The sequence below is a fragment of the Callorhinus ursinus genome, unplaced genomic scaffold (genome assembly GCF_003265705.2).
Source record: "Callorhinus ursinus isolate GAN/ISIS: 27379988/994484 unplaced genomic scaffold, GSC_fseal_2.0 scaffold3, whole genome shotgun sequence".
Classification (NCBI taxonomy): domain Eukaryota; kingdom Metazoa; phylum Chordata; class Mammalia; order Carnivora; family Otariidae; genus Callorhinus; species Callorhinus ursinus.
In genome coordinates this window covers 84,993,041-85,014,713 of record NW_027397065.1, presented here as the reverse complement: position 1 = coordinate 85,014,713, position 21,673 = coordinate 84,993,041, and the positions used below count along the sequence as shown (strand labels likewise).

At 44.0% G+C, this 21,673-nt stretch overlaps 1 protein-coding gene across 1 annotated transcript in view; it reads left to right on the top strand.

Annotated features, from left to right (window-relative positions):
• Positions 1–21,673, top strand: part of ANKRD33B (ankyrin repeat domain 33B) — an 85,472-nt gene that overhangs the window by 19,514 nt on the left and 44,285 nt on the right. The window lies entirely within an intron of this gene.

Below are 21,673 nucleotides of genomic sequence, written 5' to 3'. Positions count from 1 at the left end.
TGGTACATATAATCTGCTTTTTTCCTTAGCAACTTATTGAGGACATCTTTCTATGTCAGCAAATACACATCATTATTTTTAATTCCTGCAATATATTCTATTTTCTGTACATTTTCATTTATTTAGCTTATGACTTCCTGATGGACACTGAGATTATTACTTGCTTGTCCTTTATGAGCAATATAGCAGTTTATATATACATTTACTTTTTTTTTTTTTTAAGGAAGTTGTTAAGACTTGAGTTTGGATGCACATGGTGGGTCCTATTCTCATGAAAAATTCTGCCTCTCCCTGGAGCACGAGTAGGCTTCTCTCTCCGTAGCATTACATTTGGTCATTCCACTTGCTCTGGCCAAATAGTGTAACCTCTGGTCATCCTTGTAAGACCCATGGCATATGGGTTTCCCTTTGCAATGAGACTCGCAATATTCCAGATAGAGCCTCCTCCATCAACCCCAGTCCTAGAGGGAAGACAACATTGAAAAGAGCACCGGCCCACCTGCAGTGGATGTATCATGTGAGCAAGTAGACATTTGTCCCAAGCCATTGGGATTTGGGGATTGCTTGTTATTGCCACACAGCCTAGCCTATCGTGACTGATGTGATACATAATCACAACTTGCCCTCTAGAAAGAGTGAACCTGCTTATGCTCATTAGCAAGATAGCAAAGTACCTCTCCTTTCATAGTTTGCCAACGCTAGTTATTTTCACTCATTTTAATCTTTCGTAAGTCATGGTAAAAAAAACAATATACCTCACTGCAACATGTGTGTCTTGGATGATTAGTGAGGTTGAAACTTGTTTCATATAGCATCGTCTTCTCTGTCCATTTGTTTGGATTAGTCTGTGCTTTCTTCTTGAGTTCTAAGAATTTTTAAAATATGCTAAAGTTGTTATTCTTTGTCTAGCTTACGTTCCACATTCTTCTTCCAGTTTGTATTGATTTTAATTTCTCAACTTTATGGCTTGATAGCTTTTGTCAGTTTGGGAACGTCCTCTGCTGCTGTCTTGTTAAATATTGTTTTGTCTCATTTTCTTTTACTTTCCATCATGTGACACCAGATTCACAAATACTAGACCTTTCTCACTATGCTCCATGTGACTCTTATGTAGTTTTTTTTTTTCTTATCTTTCCAACCTTTTTTTCCTGTCTGGCCATTTTTGGTTTACCCATCTTCCAAGTCACTAATTCTCTGTGTGTCCTAATCTGCTTTTTAACTCCTTTTTATTTATTTGTTTGTTTGTTTGTTTGTTTGTTTATTTTTAAAGATTCTTATTTATTTATTTGACAGAGAGAGACACAGCGAGAGCAGGAACACAAGCAGGGGGAGTGGGAGAGGGAGAAGCGGGCTTCCTGCCCAGCAGAGAGCCCAATGTGGGGCTCGATCCCAGAACCCCGGGATCACGACCTGAGCCGAAGGCAGATGCTTAACGACTGAGCCGCCCAGGCGCCCTGTTTGTTGATTTATTTTAAAACATTTTATTTATTTATTTGAGAGAGAGAGAGCAAGCACAAGAGTGAGCACTAGCTGGGGGGGGGGGCAGAGGGAGAGGGAGAAGCAGGCTTCCCGATGCGGGGCTTGATCCCAGGACCCCGAGATCATGACCTGAGCCGAAGTCAGGTGCTTAACTGACTGAGCCACCCAGGTGCACCTTAACTCATTTTTAAATTCTTAGTTTCAGTTATTCTATATTTTATTTCCAAAATTTGATTTTTTTATAGATTCTAATTCTCTGCTAAAACTTCCCATTTGTCATTATTTTCTGTTACATATTAATCACAGTTACTGTAAAGTGATCACTGTAATATCTGTATCTCCTGGAGATGTTTTTTATGGTCTCTTTTTCTTTCTGTCCTGCCTCCTGATGTGTTTGGTAATTTTTTTTTTTTTTTTAATGGTAGACACTGTATGTGAAAAATTGAAGTAGCTTTAAATGGTGTTATCTTCCTCCAGAGAGGATTTAATTTGTTTCTGGCAGACAGAGTGGGCGGATGAAAGCAGGCTAGGTTTTGGTCTTTGTGAGGTCTGGTCTATTTCTGGCTTGCCCCGCACCAGGGGCTAGCCCTTTGGGCTTGCTACAGAAAATGTGGCATGTTTAACAGGCCTGTCTTCCGTGGCAGGCCATGAACTCCGATTTTGTCTCCTTAACCCCTGAGATTGTGATAGACTTTGCCTAATGCCTCTGATCTGTAGCTAGTGCTCTCTGCTTGGTTTTTTGGTCTCTCAGCCTTATGAATCAGCAAATACCAGGAGGGGACAATGATGAGGATGGAAGTTTGTCTCAGGACTTTTCTGTTCTTTCTGGAATATAGAGCCTGCAAGTCCTGGTTGTTTTGGAAGTCGGATGCTTCCAAAGAGATTTTTTAAAAAAATTCAATTTTACTTGTGTTCTCAGTGGCAGAGTAGATGTAATTGAATTTAGCTGTTCATAGCTGAAGGTGAAAGTTCCTATCGTTTGTCTTTTTACTTTGTGTATCCTGTTGTTTTGCTGAAGAGGTGTCGATTTTTGTATAGTCAGATTTATCTATCTTTTCCTTTACGGTTTCTGGATTTGCTATTATGCTTCAAAATGCTTTTCTAAAGCCAAGTTTATAGAAATCATCTTCTAAAATTTCTTCCAGTGTTTTTTATGTTGTATATTTAATGATTCATTTTGGCATAAGCCACGAGGTAAAGGTCCAATCTTATTTTCCCCATATGGCTAGGGCATTTATCCAACACCATTAACTGAGTAATCCTTCTTCTGTGAATAACTGAAATACAATCTTTTTTGTTAAGTACATGGTGTCTCATTAATATTTTAATTTTCACTACTTTGCTTACTAGTGAGATTATACATATTTCACATATATTTATTCTCTTTGTTTTCTTCTGATTTTTCTGTTCTTTATCCATTTTTTAATGCTGATCTTTAATACATTTCTGTTGATATTTAAATAATCCTATATATGTCGTTAATTTGGTGGTTGTTTTTAAATTTCTTTTTAATTTTGCTTATGATATTATAAATGTAAATGAATATTAGGTTTTCATGTAAATTTATATTTTTATTTGTTATTTTATTTGTTGTTATGCTTTCGAAGCCCTTCCTTGTCTTGCAATCAAGGACGTTAACTATTTTGACTATTTTAAGATGTAAGTGTATATATATATATATTTTTTTTTTTTTGCACCTAATTTTTTAGTCCTTTTGCTCTGTATTTTGCTATATGGTGTATGTACGTATACTTTGCCTCCTTAATAATCAACTTTCCCAACAATGTTGGTTAAATAATTCATCTATTTTCCATATTACTCCTTTAACACGCCTCGACCTGTAAACACAAGGGTCTTATTCTGTGCCATCTGCCTGTTTTACCTTTTCCCATTAATGTGCTTTGAAATTCTTGTTAGTATTCTATTCTCTTCCTTCTGTTTTTGTTTTTTTTTTTAATTGGGGTATATACTGACAAATGAACATACATGTATAAATATTACCCAGATTGAGAGATAGGACGTTTCCAATACCCTAGAAAGTTCTCTCCTACTCCTTCCAATAATCCCCGTTACTGTTTTTTATCACTATAATTATTATACCTCAATTTAAAAATTAAGTATATGTAAATATAATTATAAATTGAGGTAATATTACATAAGTTTCAGGTGTACAATGTAATGAGTTGATATTTATACGTGTTGCAAAGTGATCACCACAATAACTCCAGTTAACATCCATCAGCACACAGAGTTACAGCTTTTTTTTTTCTTGTGATCAGAACTTTTAAAATCTACCCTTAACAACTAGTAGCTTTCAAATATGCAACAGGGTATCGTTAACCATTGTCATTGTGCCGGGCATGACATTCCCCTGGCTCGTTTATTTTATAACTGGAAGTTTACACCTTTTGACCCCCTTCGCCCATTTCTGTTAAAGGCTTGCATTTATGTGCTAGAAGATATTCTTCCCGGTGCGGCTTATAGTGGACGCGCCCCAGACCTTTTCTTTGTCTGCTTTCCAGAAGGGGTCGCTCTGAATCATTCCCACTTCCTTGTCTTCTGCCGTTCACCGCCCTACTGATGACAGCTTGCTCCTAATGGGTGTCTCAGTTTATTCATTTGGGACAATACTAATGACTCCCTGCAATGACAGATGGATGCTGACAAGACTGCTTACCCCTCTTTCTCCAGTCAGACACACCCACCCATAGTGTTTCATATTTATTGTTCTAATGCCTTCCTGTTTTGCCTATCAGTGGTGATGCTACCAGCTAGAAAAGCCTGGGGCTCTCACCTGGGCATTTCCCCAACCAGAGCCCATGCTGTGCTGGATTGGCCCTTGTGGTTCTTACTGGGCAAGGAGGAGGAGGGAGAACACTCATGGGTCTGCTGTTCTGCATTTATTGGGGTTGAGGGTGGGGGCTAGGGTTTTGTTGGTTCACTCCTTATTGGTGAATTTAAAACACAAAGTGGGACTTAGGGTGCAGGAGGGGAAGCAAGCAGTCCGGCCATCTAGAGTTATCTAGGTCACCCAGGGCTTTCTAAAAAGGGGAACATCAGGGGTGGGGCAGCCTGGCTTCTTATCTAGTTGAGTAACTGGCCCTGTGTTTAAGATGGAGGTCTTGGAAGTGGATGCCTCCAGAATCAAAAGCTTAATGTCAGGCACTTAGAAGTGAAAAAGCTTATTGTCGAGCACCTACACTGCACGCCATAGTATCTTTCATTTCAACCTTGATTTCTTTTCCATAGTTCTAGTCAGTATTTCTGGACTCCCGTGTTAGGGAAGGATGTTCCCAACCTCACCCTTACTTCCTCTCCCCGCGCCCACCTCTCGTTTTGTCCTCATTATGTTTCCACTGATGAGATTAATAGCATTTTCTCTCATCTGTAATTATGCCTCCATCTATCTCCACTTTATCTGTGGTTGGATTCCAGCAGTTGCAAGCAAGTAACATTGGTGTTCCTCTAACAAGCTAGCTGTTGTTAGTTAAGACTACACTAGGGTGCTAGACCACCTTTCCCTCTTTGTTAAGTTTTATGGTATATACTGACTCCATATTTCCTTTTCATTTTTGTAACGCTTTAGCTAATCAACCCATTAAGCTCTTAAAAAGATGACTGGTCTTAGCTTTTATTGCTGCGCTGCTGGAATTGGAATATAGCGTAGGCCTTTGTTCTGGATGTCATTTCAGGTATTAAAACTTGGCAGGTTGGGAAACCTCTCTGCCTTCCATTCAGTTCTGCTGTGAACCCGAAACCGCTCGAAAAAATAAAGTCCAATGACAACAGCATTTTGCAGGTGCATGTTGGGAGCACTGGATCAGTCTATGAGTGCTGGTTTTGGGAAGTCTGAGAGGCACACCTAACTCTCAATTATAGAGCTGCAAGTAGAAGGGATTAGAGATGCCTTCCATTCCTAATGTTCCTGTCGGGAATTAGGATCTTGGAGCAGACGAGTGGGTGAAGACAGTTGGACCCTTCTCAGAGCTGGTGTTTCAGGGGACTAACCAGAAGCGTAGGCGAGTGAGGGCCCCCCTCCCCTGTTACCGATATGGGATGCTCTCTGATGGCCTTAGCTGCCCAGACGGGTTTGTTTCTTTTGGAGGCATGTTTATGTCTCCAAGCTCTATTTGCAAAGTATTTATCCTGTTCATTTCCCTGATCAGCCATATTTTGCCATGTATTAAAAGTTGAGGTTGGGCGCCTGGGTGGCTCAGTCGTTAAGCGTCTGCCTTCGGCTCAGGTCATGATCCCAGGGTCCTGGGATCGAGTCCCGTATCGGGCTCCCTGCTCCTTGGGAGCCTGCTTCTCCCTCTGCTTCTCCCTCTCTCTCTCTCTCCCTCTCTCTCTCTCCTCCTCTGTCTCTCGTGAATAAATAAATAAAATCTTAAAAAAAAAAAAAGTTGGGGTTGCTGGTGGCTGGAAGAATAAAAGCTAAACAAGGGACCAGGCAGCTTGAGGATTTTCATGCACGGTACGGTTGGATCTGAGATTTGCAGATGCCCCACACGATACCTGCTTCTACTGCAAAGGTCTCACTGACATGGTGCCCACCCAGGCTAGGGACGGGGGGCAGGGGTCAGCGCCGGGCTCTTCCTCCCGAGGGCAGCTGGGAGCTGCAGGAATGGACACACTTGAGTGTGGAGGGTGGAGGGGAGTCAGGCCAGGAGGCCGGTGACCTAATGGGGGCTTTCGCTGCCTTTGCGGGCCTGGGAGGGCCTTATCTAAGGCTGGTATCCCGAGCAGGAGAGGAGGGGGAAGGTCAGGTGGAGGAGATCCTCGGAGGACACAGGGCGAATGTGGTGCTGGAGTGCTGTATTAGTTTCCTAGAGCTCTGATAACAAATTAGCCCAAAGTTGGTGACTTACACAACAGAAATTTTTCCTCTCACAGTTCCAAAGCCTAGAAATCCCAAATCAGGGTGACAGCAGGTTTGTGCTCTCTCTGAAGACCCTAGAGGGGGTCCTTCCTGCCTCTTCCAGCCTCTGGTGGCCCCAGACGTTGTTGGTATGTGTCTGCACCAGTCCTCCTGCTGCCTCCAAGTTCACATGGCCTCCGTGTCTGTCTCATCTCCGGACGACCTCATCTCAAGATCCTTAACTTGATTATATCTGCGAACACTCTTTCCAAATAAGGTCACATTCACAGGTACCAAGGGTTAGGACTTGGACATATTTTTTTTTTTTAAAGATTTTATTTATTTGAGAGAGGGAATGAGAGAGACAGAGAGCATGAGAGGGGGGAGGGCCAGAGGGAGAAGCCGACTCCCCGCCGAGCAGGGAGCCCGATGCGGGACTCGATCCCGGGACTCCAGGAGCATGACCTGAGCCGAAGGCAGATGCTTAACCAACTGAGCCACCCAGGCGCCCTGGACACATCTTTTTTGAGGGGGGCGCGTGGTTCAACCTACGACAGGTGGTTAGCGGGTAGGTGAGGGAGAGAGGATCATGGCTCAGAGGCCTGAGTGAAGGGAGCCTTCTCAGAGGAGGGACCTGGGGGGAGCAGGGTGTGGCAAGGGGAGGCCCTGAGCGCCCTTCTAGAGAAGAAACAAATTATCAGAGGGCCATCATTGCCTACGAGGCCCTCTTTCTGGGCTCATCCCTGCACCCCAACTGGGCATTTTTGTCCCATCTTATTAGTCACCACTGTCTGGATGATTATGACTCTAGATATCTCGGTCCATTGTCCATTTTTTTTGCCTTCTTAGTGAACGGGCAGGTGTGATCGTGTGAACGAGGAGGGAGGCCCTTCTGATGCTTTCCTCAGAAGACGTCGCATTCACTGACTCAGGGAAAAGTCTGAGGACGTGCTGTCTTGCATGTGCCTGGAGGATATATTGTTTTTGGCATAAGCCAGGCAAATGATTGCCAGCCAGAAAAAAAGCACAACAAAACAACAAAATGACTTCACTGTGCACCACACTGCTCTTTAAAATTAACCCTGCTTTCTACTACGAACCTCTGATTCAAGTGGAATATATCTTGTATGTATGTGAAACTCTTCTTTGAGTTGGTTCTAGATTTCTGGGCCTTCATCTGTTTACCAGGAGCACTGGATTTTCCTGCTGTGTTTCTTGCCTTGGCACACGACTTCGATATTTTCTCAGGGGCCCAAGTCAGAAGGCAATCACCTCTTCTAACGTCCCGCCCCGCATCCAAGTGTTTGTTCTCCTGCCTGAACACTCCTGGCTTTGCTTCCCTCAGCGTCTGCTATGCCACCACTTGCTTCAGTGGCACCATCTCCTTCCTGGTGACCAGCAGCAGGGTTTTTTCTCAGTGCTTGCCCACCTCTGGCTCTGTTCTTCCCCACGCCTTTCATAGCACCATCCAAGCCTTGTTGCTCTTAAGCCCTGTTTTTTGTAGTAATAGTAGTTTATTGAGGTCTAATTTGCATATAGTAAATTCTAAATGAACAGCTGGATGATTTTTGACAAACTCAGGCACCTGTGCCTCATCTCCCAGCTCAGGATAGACTTTCCCTAGTTTCTGCTCAACCCCTTCCCCCGCATCAGAGGCAACCACTATTTCTGTCACCGTGGATTAGTTTCATCCGCATTGGGACAGGGATGGAATCATACAGCGTGTGCCGTGGTGCCTGGCTTCTTTCATGCGATATAATGGTTCTGAGATCTGTCCGTGTTATGCAAGTATCACTAAGTTGCTTTTCTTTCTTTCTTTCTTTTTTTTTTCATTTTTAACAGCTTTATTGAGGGATAATTCAATATATTTATATATGTACTTTGTTCATGAAAGGTATAGATCTGAATGGCTTTGGACACACTCCATTATGACTGTTCCTAGTGTGGTAAATATATACATATAACATAAAACTCCCCTTGTACCCACTGTAACCGGCGAACAATTCAGGGGCAGGACTTAATGCTCATGCTGTTGTGCAGCTGTTACTACCGTCTATTTTTATCACCCCAAACAGAAACCCTTTAACCGTGAAGCAGTAACTCCCCATTCTATCCCCCCCTTTGGTTCCGGGAACCTCTAACCTACTTTCTATCTCTGAGTTTGCCTATTCTAGATCTGTCACATAGATGGAATTTGTGTCTGGCTTCTTGCACCCAGCATAATGCCTTCAGGGTCCATCCCTGCTGTAGTGGCTGTCAGAATTTCAGTCCTTAATTTAAAGAAATAACACCCCAGGGTCTGAGACCACATTTTGTTCATCCATTCGTAAGCTCATGGACACTTGGGCTGCCTCAACTTTCAGCTCTTGTGAATCACGTTGCCACTATGCACACGGGTGTACAAATATCTGAGTCCCTGCTTTAAATTTGTTTGGGTACATACTAGGAGTAGAATTGCTGGGTCATATGGCCATTCTTTTCTTTTTAAGATTTATTGATTGATTGATTGATTGATTGATTTTAGAGAGCTAGAGAGAGCACGGTGAGGGGAGGGGCAGAGGCAGAGGGAGAGAGAATCTCAAGCAGACTCCGTGCTGAGCACAGAGCCTGACACAGGGCTCGATCCCATGACGCTGAGATCATGACCTGAGCCAAAATCAAGAATTGGATACCCATCTGACTGAGCCACCCAGGTGGCCTCGTGGCCATTCTATGTTTAGCTTTCTGAGGAGCCGCCAAACTGTTTTCCACAGCAGTGGTGCTGTGGTTCCAGTGTCCCTTCATCCTTGCCGATACTTGTTGGTTTTTGTTTTTCTTGATGATAGGCATCCTAGCAGGTGTGGCGTGAAGTCTCATTGTGGTTTTGGTCATTTGTGTATCTTTGGCTAAATTGGTTTTTGTACGGTTGTTACTTCATTGAGATAATAATTTACACACAGAGACATGCAGAACTCTTAAGGGTACAGCTCAATGAATTTTGACAAATGAACATACACAATAATTTATATTATAATACAATATAAATATTACCCAGATTGAGAGATAGGACGTTTCCATTACCCTAGAAAGTTCTCTCCTACTCCTTCCAATAATCCCCTTTACTGTTTTTTATCACTATAGATTAATTTTGCCTGTCGTTGGATTTCATTAAATGAAGTCAAACAGCATGTACTTTTTTATGTCTGGCTTATTTCATTTGATGCAGTGTGTTTGAGACCTTTTGGTGTTGCATGTATTAGGATTCTGTTCTTTTTGGTTGTTGAGTGGTGTTCCTAAGCTTGAGGAGAGCAGAGCTTCCTTCTCCACTCTTTTGATGATGAATATGTGGGTGGTTTGCAGTTTTGGGCTGTTATGAATAAAACTGCACTGAACATCCTTATACCTGTCTTTATGTGGATACAGACTTTATTTCTCCTGGGAATATACCTGTGAGTAGAATTGCTGGGTCATCTGGTAGGCGTGTGGTGAATTTTATTAGAAACTGCCAGTTTTCAAATATGCTTATTCCACTTTACATGCCCACCTGCTGGGAACACAAGAGATCTACACCCTCACCAGCATTTGGTATTGTCTTTTTAATTTTAGCCGTTCTGGTGGGTGTGTGGTGGTATCGCAGTGTGGGTTTAATTTGCATTTCCCTGATGACTAATGATATCAAGAACCTTCACATTTGGAAAAGGTTATAATTTAAATTTTTCCATTAAAAAAAGTGAAGTTAGAAGACATTAATGAACACCTGGAGAATAGACATCCCAGAGCCCAGAATGTTATGTTGAAGCCGTCAGCCCTGACAGATATGAGTCAGACAGACAGATGTCAGTTTCAATTACATCTTAAATCACAAAGGAGTTGCCAAGTCAGCTTAAAAAGGTGGGGAGGGGGCACATATTTAATGAATATTTTGAAAATAGAAGAAAATGGCAAAGCTCTCCCCTTCCACCGTACCTCCCCACCAGAGGCAGGTGTTTGTTTGTTTTTTTTTCTTTTATGATGTGGGCTTTTCATTTGTTTCTTTCTTTTCTTTTTAAGATTTTATTTATTTATTTGAGAGCCAGAGAGCATCGGGGGAGGGGCAGAAGGAGAGGGGGAAGCAGACTCCCTGCTGAGGGGGGAGCCCCATGCAGGGCTCGATCCCAGGACCCCGAGATCATGACCTGAGCCGAAGTCAGACGCTTAACCGACTGAGCCACCCAGGCATCCCCTGGAGGCAGGTTTTTAGAAGGAGTATCTGATCATGATGCATCCTGCCTCAGACCTCAGTTGGGTCTCCCTAGCTTCAGACAAGACTCAGACTCCTTAGCGCTCCTTGCCAACCCTTCACGGTTTCCCGAATTCCCCTGGAGTTTCCAGCTCCCGGCCTTTGCACATGCTTGGCGCCACTTGGGACGCCATCCCCCTCTTCCCTGACACCGCTGCGCCTCCTGCTGTTGTTGGGCTCAGCGGCGTGACTGCTAGCCTCCTCTCCCGACCCGTTTCCAGTCCCTTGTCCTCCCGTAGTCCTCTGGGCAGGCCTCATCACCGTTTATTTCCTGTCTGCTTCCCCAGACTGACTTTCCCCAGGGGAAGGACTGTCTGATTTCACAGTTCCCATTTGCCTTCCTGACAGCCAGCCAGGCATATGTAGCTTGTCAGTACCGGCTTGTACGGTGGTGGCCAAATACTCACGGGTTGACCAAAGAGCCTTCTGAAAGCAGGGTGACCCGCTTCCTCCCCTGGGAGCCTTCTTTGCCCTGGATTTGTTTTATTACACCGTCGTAGGGCTCCTACGCCTAGATATATAAGGCAAATACAAACCATAAAATCCTGCGATCTCCCCTTCTCTCTGTGACCCCTCCATCGCCGCCTGCGACCAGGGATGACTCAGGGGGAAGGATCAAAGAGCAGGTGGCAGACAGGACCAATGAGATGGCATTTTGAGGGGGTGCCCGGAGGCACCTGGGCCAGGACTAGGGACAGTCAGGTAAAGTCAGAATCAAAAAAATCAATCAGTCATTCAGAATCAAATAAAAACGAACAGGAAATCAAAATAAAAGACAATGAAAATAAAATAAAGTCAATGAAAATAAAAATTAACGGGAAAATCAAGCTGAGGTGTATTTCAGGCATCCCAGAAGGGGTTGACTGGGACATCTCGTACCTGGGGCTCCCAGGTGCAGTGACGCCCAGCATCATGTCCATCTGAGAGTCCCGCCCTGCTCGCAGGAGCTCCTCCTCACACTTTTTGTCCCGTAGACCAGCTGGGGGCTTGAGACGTGCACTCTCTGAGTCACTAAGTCTGGACAGGTGGGGTGGGAGGGGCAGCGTTCTGGAATCCTTACAAGCTTTCAGGGGAATGCTGCCGTTGCTGGTCCGGGGACTGCACTCACAGCGGCCAGGGTTGAACACGAACCAATCAGAACACAGTAAGTAGGTGGTTTGGGGGAATAATTAGTTCAGTTGTTTATTCTCCATTGATTGGTGTGGATTGTACTGTGTTACATCACACTCGGTGTGACACAAGACCAGTATCTGTGCATTACAGACTCAGTATCTGTGAAAAAAATTGCTTTAAAAAAAATCCGAGTCGAGTTTCTTTATCATGAGTAGAGCACACTGTTGTCTGAGACCCTCCAGCAGACCAGCTGGGCAGTGCTTTGGCGTGACAGGCTGCATCTCCAGCAAGGGTTTCAGTTCTTTGAGGCCAATGTTGTGGGCAATTTGGATCCCTCTCTTGAAACTTTATGGAGTGTTTTTGCAAGAAATGAGGCTGACGGTAACCCCCAGGTCCTGAAAGGGTCAGTTCGTTTTTTTCATTTATGGATTGCTTGCTTGATTGTAAATCTATTTCTATCCTTTACAGCTCTTTCCAGAAAAGGATAAGCCCCAGCTCTCTCTCTCTCTCTCTCTCTCTCTCTCTCTCTTTTTTCTTTTTTGTACTGGTTCCTCCCAATCCATGAACTTGCTTATGACGTTGAATAAGCAGGACACTGGGAAGTTTTATCAGAATTTTTTCTTCCTTAAAAGCTTTTAATTTTCTGATGAATAAGTGGAAGTGTTCATTGTAGTAAAAATGGGACTTTTTATTACAGAAAAGTATAAAGAAAAATAAGCCACCTGTAATGTCATCACCTAGAATCAGTCACTACTGAAATTCTGGTGCCTTGTTGATAATTTTATAAACCTCTTTATTAAAGTATATATTTTTCATTTTATATTACGATTTAAGCCTTTTCTTCATGACTAAAATTCTTTGTATAGCTCATTTTTACTAATGCTTGATAACGTGTAAGATTATATAATAGAAAAATGTTCTTTTTTCTTAAGGTTTTATTTATTTGTCAGAGAGAGAGCACACAAGCAGGGGGAGCAGCAGGGAGAGGGAGAAGCAGACTCGCCACTGAGCATGGAGCCCGATGGAGGGCTCAGTCCCAGGACCCCAGGATCAAGACCTGAGCCGAAGGCAGACACTTAACCAACTGAGCCACCCAGGCCTCCCAGAAAAATGTTCTTTAACTTTTTTTTTTTCTAATTTCAAAAGGAGAACATTTTTGAATAAAGGAAAAAATAGTATTGTGCTCATGTCTTCTGAAGAATATAGTGAGTTCTGATTTAAGCCCAGAGGGGAAATTTTCTTAGCTGGTTTGTGGCATTAATTATATCTCCTTGTACCTAGCATAATATTTAGTAGATTTTAATGGCTGATTATTAATGAAATCGTTGTATACTTTATTTAATTATGTATTTCTTTGTATAAACATGTGTTCACCCTTTAGTCCAAGAATCCAGTTCTTAAGACGGAAACATAAGTTGCTAATGTGTGTGGGGCGCGGAAGATTATGACTGTGTATGTCTGGGGTCTCCTCTTACGACTCACTGCTGTTTATCTAATGCCACATAACATCACCTCAGAATAGTGGCCCGAAGAACCATTAGCATTCATGTACTCTCCCAGTTTCTGGATTCAGGAGCAGCTTGGCTGGACAGTTCTGACTCAGGATCTCACACAGGGTAGCTGCCGGCCTTGGTTGGGCTGTGGTCTGTGGGCCGGGTTTGGGGGGCTGGCTTTTGGATTTGGCCGGTGGGGTGATCGCATCCCCTCTGTCAGCCCTTTCTCGCTGGCGGAGTACTTTCTGTGTCATTCTGTTTTCTATATTTTGCTCTTTGAGTTCTTCTCTCTCTTTAAAGTTCTCTGCTGAGTTTTGTGTATATGTCGTAAAAACTCGGGCTAAACGGTGAGAGGAACATGTCATGGGTACTGACAGTTGCTGCCTGGAGGGCCTGTCCTGGTAACCAGGCCTGGTTTTCTCTCACCGATGGTAAGGTGACTGTGGGAAAACCATTGCCGTTATTGGGAAAACAAGCCCGATACGTATATAATAAATAATATATGTAACTGCCTGTAATATATATACTGGATTTAAAGAGACACTATAGTTGAACAAAGTCACTTCCTAAAATGACGAACATTCTAAAATCATAAATTCAAGCAAGAGGTTTGCAGTGGTAATAAAATTCATGTTGTTTGCAAAATTTGGTCTAAAGGGAAATTGTTTTGAATTACAGCTTCGAATTTGTCTCTTCTTAATCCAAAGGCCGTTGGGTGAGCCCTGCCTCTGAAAGAATTTTCCTGATATATTTTGTCCATTTTATCCATAGTAATGTTTGTTTTTGTTTATTTAAAACAACTTATTAGGCATCTCTTTGACATAAGAACAATAAAAATATGGCCTGTAACCCCATTACCAGAATAATTTTACTTGTATACTTAAAAATGTGTACACCTTGAAAGGACTTTGAAACAAATCCAAAATATTTAATAAAACCTCTAAGTCCTCTCTCTTATGATATGTGTCTTCAAGGTGGCTAGTTAGATTTCTTTCTTTTTTTTTTTTTTAAGATTTTATTTATTTATTTTGAGAGAGAGAGAGAGAGAGTGCATGAGTGGGGTGAATAGCAGGGAGAGAGAGAGGGAGAAGCAGACTCCCCACTGAGCAGGGAGCCAACACAGGGCTCCGTCCCAGGACCCCGAGGTTAGGACCTGAGCTGAAAGCAGACACTTAACTGACTGAGCCACCCAGGCGCCCCGCTAGTTAGATTTCTTACATCTCCTTTCAGAAAAATGAAAGATCATTTATGAACAGAGACCTTCCAGGAGCCATGCACACATTTGAGCAGTTCATCCCAAAAGAGGTTATATCCCATGCCCTGTTCTGAGCTGTGGTTACGGTTGTTTTACTAATACTGTCCCCTGAAGATCTTTGCCCATCAGCACCTGCATTCCAACCTCATTCCTGTTGGGGGCGACAGAGTGTCCCATAGCCTGGGTTGTTTTCAGGCTTTTGCAGTTAGAGCTCTTTATGCAGATCTGTTGACATATTGTTGATATCCTTGAAGTGAATTCCTCATGGTGGAACTCTTGAGCCTGCTTTCGATTTCTTTGCATTTGGTTGTTGCTTTCACATCTGTGTTATTCAGCCCCAGATCTGGCGGCGCCAGCCTAGAGTGATATTTAGCACACTAAAGGCACCTGTGTTTTTGGAGGTTCCCTGGGACCCCAAGTAATTTCCTTGCTTGAATGTGTCAGTACCGTAAAAAGCTCGAAGCTCGTCACCATGCGTCCGTGCCTCAGTTGAGAGAGTAAGCTGAGCACTGTGTGAGCTGGGAGGTACTGAAACATGTCAGGGGCATCTCATTCCTTCAACAGATGCTTATCGAGTGTGTTGTAGATGCCAGTCACTGAGGAAACAGAGTCAGAAAGATGTGGTGCTTCTCCACTTGGAGCCCACCTGCCAGTGGGGAGTGCTCCCAGCCCAGTGAGAGCACCAGCAGACGGGTGTAGAGGGGCCGACCCATGACATGCAGGAGGATCAGGCATGTGCCTGGAGACTCGGGGATGCAGCTGTGAGGGGGAGGAAGGTGCATCAGGTGGAGGCCACTCCAGGGGCAAAGGCTTGGAGGCATGGAGAACTGAGTGAGGGCTAGCGGCGAAGGTTGGTGCTGGCGAGAGCCCCACCATGGGGTCTTTGTGTGGCCACATTAGAGGTCAGAAGCTACGGGTGGCAGCATGTTCAGGCACTCGGGTACCGTTGATGGTACCACGAGGAACAGTGGTTACCAGGCTGGAGGACTGGCCTTGTGTAAGTGTGTTTGGAATATGCGGCAGGACGTAGTTATCAAGTTTTGATGTTGCAAGCTAAGAATGGAAAATATCATCAGAAACTCTTTCTCCATCCTATTATAAGTGAAAGTACATTGTATGCCCAAACAAGTAGCAAGGACATAATCTTAAAGGACAGTTTTTCCCACGGAAAAAAATAAATAGGAACACGATCGACACTACTGTACCTGTTATATGGGTATGTGTTTGTAGGTTATGTTTGGATATGATGTGTTTGCAGTGATGAGGATCAACCCCCAAGATTCGCTTCTTGCTCATTCATGCTCTTGTGGGTTGGCTGGAGGTGCAGGTGGGGCCCTGCTCTCCAAGCCCTCACCCAGACCCTGGCTGAGAGACATTCCATCTGTGAGCTTCAAGGATAGTCAATGCAGAAAACAGGGACAAAGTTCTGTTGTGTACCTTACCAGCTCCGTCGTGGACTGTCACCCCCACGTGGGCGAGTGTGTGTCCTACGCATGTGGAAGACAGGACTTTTTGGGGAATGCCAAGGGTTACTTGGGATGGCAAAACACCCTAGATGGTGAGCTTCCAACCACTTGTTTTTCTGCTAGACTCTCAGTGAGTGCATCTTATTATTATAGCTTCACATTACTGAATCAACAACTCTTTTTTTTTTTTTTTAAAGATTTTATTTATTTATTTGACAGAGAGAGGCACAGCGAGAGAGGGAACACAAGCAGGGCGGAGTGGGAGAGGGAGAAGCACGCTTCCCGTGGAGCAGGGAGCCCGATGCGGGACTCGATCCCAGGACCCTGGGATCATGACCTGAGCCGAAGGCAGACGCTTAACGACTGAGCCACCCCGGCGCTCCCTGAATCAACAACCTCTTAATGGCGATTTCCTTTGCCCCTTTCCAGGAGATGCTGCAAAGCTCATGGGTGGAGGTTTCAGCACGACTCAGGGCCCCCTCCCAGCCCTTACTGCCTCATTAGTATCTCATTAAACTTTTTTTTTTTTTAAGATTTTATTTATTTGAGAGAAAGAATGAGAGAGAGAGAGAGCATATGAGAGGGGGGAGGGTCGGAGGGAGAAGCAGACTCCCTGCCGAGCAGGGAGCCTGATGCGGAACTCTATCCCGGGACTCCAGGATCATGACCTGAGCTGAAGGCAGTCGCTTAACCAACTGAGCCACCCAGGCGCCCTCTCATTAAACTTTTTAATGTTGATTATGTGTTATAATCACATTTGGGATATATTGGGTTAAATAAAATGCATCCTTAAAATGAATTTCACCTGATTCTTTTTGCTTTTCTTAATGTGGCCACCAGAACACTTAAAATTAAGTATGTGGCTTATACTTGTGGCTCCTGTTATATTTCTGTTGGATAGTGCTGACTTTGAATATGTAAAGAACTCAGACGGATCAATAAGGAAAAGAAGCCAGCAGGAAATGGGCAAAGGATATAAACCAGTCATTCACTGGAACTTGTGGGAGATCTTCTATCTGACTGGTGATCGGGAATTGCAAGCTAAAGACAGTAACAAGGACTTCCCATCCGACTGGTGGAAAAGAAAAGCAGGCTGAAGAAGGTTGTAGGAAGGAGGTTGTAGGAACGAGGTTATAACTCATGTACACCAGTGGTGGTGTGTAAGAAATTGCAGCCACTTCGGAGAGCATTTTGGCAGATCCTACACCCATCTAGGTCACTTCTATAGGCGGTTCTCACCTGGGATTTTTGGCCGATTTGGCGATTTGGGCCCCCTTCTCCCCCGGGGTGGGGGGAGCATTTAGCAATGTCTGGAGACATTTTGGTTGCCATTCGTTGGGGATAAGATATGCTACTGGTGTTTAGTGAGTAGCGGCCAGGGATGCAGCTAAACATTCGGCAGTACGTGGGATCGCCTCTCAGGATAGAGCCATAAGACCCCGCATGGAAACGGTGCCGTGGTCGAGAAACCCTGACTTTTAGATGCCGATTCCAAGGGAGCTCTAGCTCAGGTGCATCAGGAGATACAGACCAAGGTTCTAACTCAGTGCTCCGTATTTACACTTGCGGGACTTTGGAACCAAATTAAATTAAATGTCTATCAGTTTGGGGGTATAAATGACTAGTGAGGGACCCATATGTGGAGATGATGTGCTTGCCTGATATTTCGGTTTATCTCACATCCAGCACTGAGTAAATCAGGTTGCAGGCTCACAGGTAACACAGAAATACTATTTTTTTTATAAATACTTCAAATACAAAGTAACACTCTGTATTTAACATATTGATTATAGATACATGGCATAGGTTAAAAAAAAATTCAAAAGCCAAGTCAGGATACCTATCAGCACGTAACTGGTTGCCTCCAGGGAGGAAGGATGCCCCAAAAGCCATGTCAGCTCTTTTTGGAATGTTGATTTCTTACAGAAACGTGAAGCAGTTATGACAGAACATTAACCTTTGCTAACGTAGTCAATGTGACGAGGGTGTTCGTTATATTACTTACTTCCTATTTTACTTTTCTCAATCTTTGAAAATTGTTTACAGTGAACGCTCATGCGTACCTCCCGGAGAGAGCTGCCCGAGTCGGGGCTGCTTGAGCACAAGCAGATTATCAGGGGCTGTGCGGGTTTCTATCCGGTTCACTTGTGTCCCCCCCAGCATTGAGCTGTGCTTGGCACAAGCAGGCCCTCAGTAAGTGTGTGTCGGGCCCGCTGTCCATGGAATGTTCCATGGGACTCCGTTCTGTGAGCTGGCTCCTGAGAGGTCCTGGGGCCACGCCCCACAGTGGGAGGTGCCCTTGGGACCTGCCTGCTGGCTAGGTGGTCACCTCCACCCCCACTGCACTAGACCTAGACATCTCTTTACCCTCCAAACTTCTGATAACACATCACAGGAAGTAATTCGGATCAAGACACTAAAAAAAAAAAAGAAAAAACCACCTAGGAAGTCTAATAAGTGTGTGCCTTTAAAGGAAAACAGACGTCATATCATAGAAATTGCATGCTAATGTGAGTTCTTACGGAGACACTTCAGAGAGGAAGTTTGCTGCCTGGGCTTTGTGGTTGAGCTCATTCAGCTTCCCTAAGACAGTTGGGAAGGAACGGTTTGCCTCCAGTGACAGACATTTCTTTTCTTTCTTTAAAGATTTTATTTATTTGAGAGAGAGAGAGAGAGCATGAGAGGGGGCAGGGTCAGAGGGAGAAGCAGACTCCCCGCTGAGCAGGGACCCCCCCCCCCGATGTGGGACTCGATCCCGGGACTCCAGGATCATGACCTGAGCCGAAGGCAGTCTTTTAACCAACTGAGCCACCCAGGCGCCCGCGCCATTTCTTAGTTTAATGAAGAACTGAAGCAGAGCGATGCTATTTGACATGCGCAATCAGGCTTCTCTACAAGACGGTGCGTGTTGGGGATTCCGTACCTTGCAGGTGCGCAACCTCTCCTAGGCTGTCCGCGTGAGGCCCATGGAACGCATTCCTGCCTGTGCAGCTGGTCGTAGAGCTTCATTACTCACCTTTCCCCTCTACTGTGTTGAAATAATGAACCAGTGTTAGGGGAAGACTTTTATAGAATACCCTTTCCTTTGGAATCTCGTTGGGAGAATAGCTTAATTAGATGGTAAGGAGGTGTTTTCAGAAGACTGTCAGAGTGGAAAATCTGAGCCAGTCTTGTGTTTGCGCCGGGCTGAGTGTGCCTGCACCACTGTGTGAAGCTGAACCAGGAGCTGACCCCTTGCAGGGACCTCACCCTTCCCGGGCCATTGTCCTTGTTGCAGCTAGGGGCCTGGGTTATTTTTATCCTGGGTTCCCACCTCCGCCCTCCAGCGGAATATTCTTTTCTCAGGCCCCTGATTTTAATTCACATCATCTTAAAAGTGAACAAAGGAAAACTTGGCTATGATTTTCATTCTAGAAGGCCATCCTAGAGTATTTTATAACATCTGTCTCACTTCCAGGCTTGCAAACAACCCTTCTCCCAAGATTATGTGGGTTTTCCTGACCATTCCCCCGCTGCTCCCTTGACTTCATCAGCCATCCCAACTGTGAGCATGTCTCAGGGGACCAGAAACATTTCTCAGTAAAATGTCTCCTCACAGAAGCTGCAAATGTTTTACGAGGTGTATAACACAAAAGCAACATTTTACCAAGTGATAGTTTGGTGAGAATTATTTAAAGCCTGCAAGCTCGGGCAATGTTAGTGTGAGTGAAGTTGCTAGATTTTTTTGCCTTCCAAATGGGCGGGAGCTATGTCTGTAAGCGTCCAGGCCAAGCGGGGGGGTGGTGGAAGGCTTAGGGTGGATATCACCTGCTGTCCAGAAAGGTGCTGGCCATGACCTTGCCATCAAAATGTGGTAGTGCAAAGGGCAAATCCATTGACCATCTGGGAAGAAACTGTTTACTAAAAATCCTCGTGTTCATTTATTTGTTCCATAAATATATCACAGCTCAGCATTGTTCTTAGAGCTGGGAGCTCAGCAGTGACCAACATGATCAGATTCCCGTCCTGGGATTTACGTTCTCATCATGGTGCTTATTCATCATAAATAAGATTATTGAAACTATGCCACCAAACACACCTGACCCAACAGATCACACCCGTGCTGGCAGTAACGCATGGCAGTTTTTAGAAATACCATGTGTTTTAGAGGGCTGAGATTCTTAAGTTCTTTCACAAAAGCCGCGTGAACATTTCTTGCTTCCTGCTGGTGGTACTATTCTGGAGAATGGAGAAAGGTGTTGCATGGAAATGGATTTTTGAGTCACTGAGGTTTCTTCTCTTGGTATCCAATTAAAAAAAAATTGTACTATGAATGATGGAGTTTCTTTCTCACATTAGAACATGGGTAATATCCTTTTTCTTCCCGATAACCTGGATAATTACTAGATCTATTTTTGTACCATGCGGCTGCGGGGTTCGTATGTGCTTCTTGGTGTACCGGTCTCTCTTCGCTGGGCTGCTTGTCAGTTCCTGGTTTCTTCTGCCCACTGCGCCTCCTCCCTCCTCATAGATGGTTCTCTTCTCCACTGTTTACAGGGGTTGTTATAAAACTGTATTTCCTAATGAGAGCGTTATGAATGTAAACATCATTACTTGTACTTGTTTTTCATTGTGAATTAAAACCATGTAAGTTCCTCACAAATACAACTTTGTCTTAAAGAACAGAAACTGTACAGAGACATATAGAGTAAAAAGCAGTTCCTTCAAAGTGTTCCTTTCCCACCTACCTTGTCTTAATCAGGAGTCTCCAGAGACACAGACCAATAGAGTCTCTGTGTCTGTAGGTATCTGTCTATGTCTATCTATCTCCATATATCTTTAGCTAGATACACACACACACACACACACACACACACACACACACACACGTATCTATCTAGCTATATATAACTATATAACAACTCTATGTAACTATATAGACAGACACATACACACGTACAGATTTTTTTCCTGTTAAGGAATTGGTTCACACAATTGCAGAGGCTTGGCAAATCCAAAATCAGCACGGTGGGCTGGCAGGCTGGAGACCCAGGGAAAAGTTGTAGTTCAAGTCCAAAGGTGGTCCCCTGGCAGAATTCCTTCTTGCGTAGGGACGGTCTCTCTTTGTTCTATTCAGGCCTTCAACTGATTGAGTGAGGCCTACCCACATCAGGGAGAGCAATCTGCTTTACTTAGTATACTGATTTAAATGTTAGTCTTGTCAAAAAAAAAATACTTTCACAGAAACATCTAGAATAATGTTTGACCAAATATCTGGGTACAACATAAAATTATGACACCTAAAATTAACCATCATGTACACCCTATTCTCGTTCCTTTCACAGAGGACATTAATACTTTGGTGTAATTCATCTAGATGTTTCCTGTGCATTTTCTGGTTGTGTGTGTGTGTGTATGTGTGTGTGTGTGTGTGTGTGTGTGTGTGTGTGTGTGTGTTGATGACCTTTCTTCCTCTTGCCTGCACCTCTTTCATCTGTCAGTACAATAAATAATGTTACTAAAATCCTGGTGTTAGATCCTCCTTTCTTCCTGCGAGAAATGGAATTTTGGTTTGTATATTTTTGTTTTTTGATGTGCAAACCCTTACAGTTTTTAAGAAGAAACATCTCAACTCATTTTTTTTTGTTGTTGTCACGCCAACATTTCTATGGTGTGTAGACTTAAAAATTAAGCTTATGTTTTGAGGGACTTGAATTTCTAGCTGATGTCCAAATGGAAGCTTCTACTTGTAGGTAGTTTACCGATTTTTTC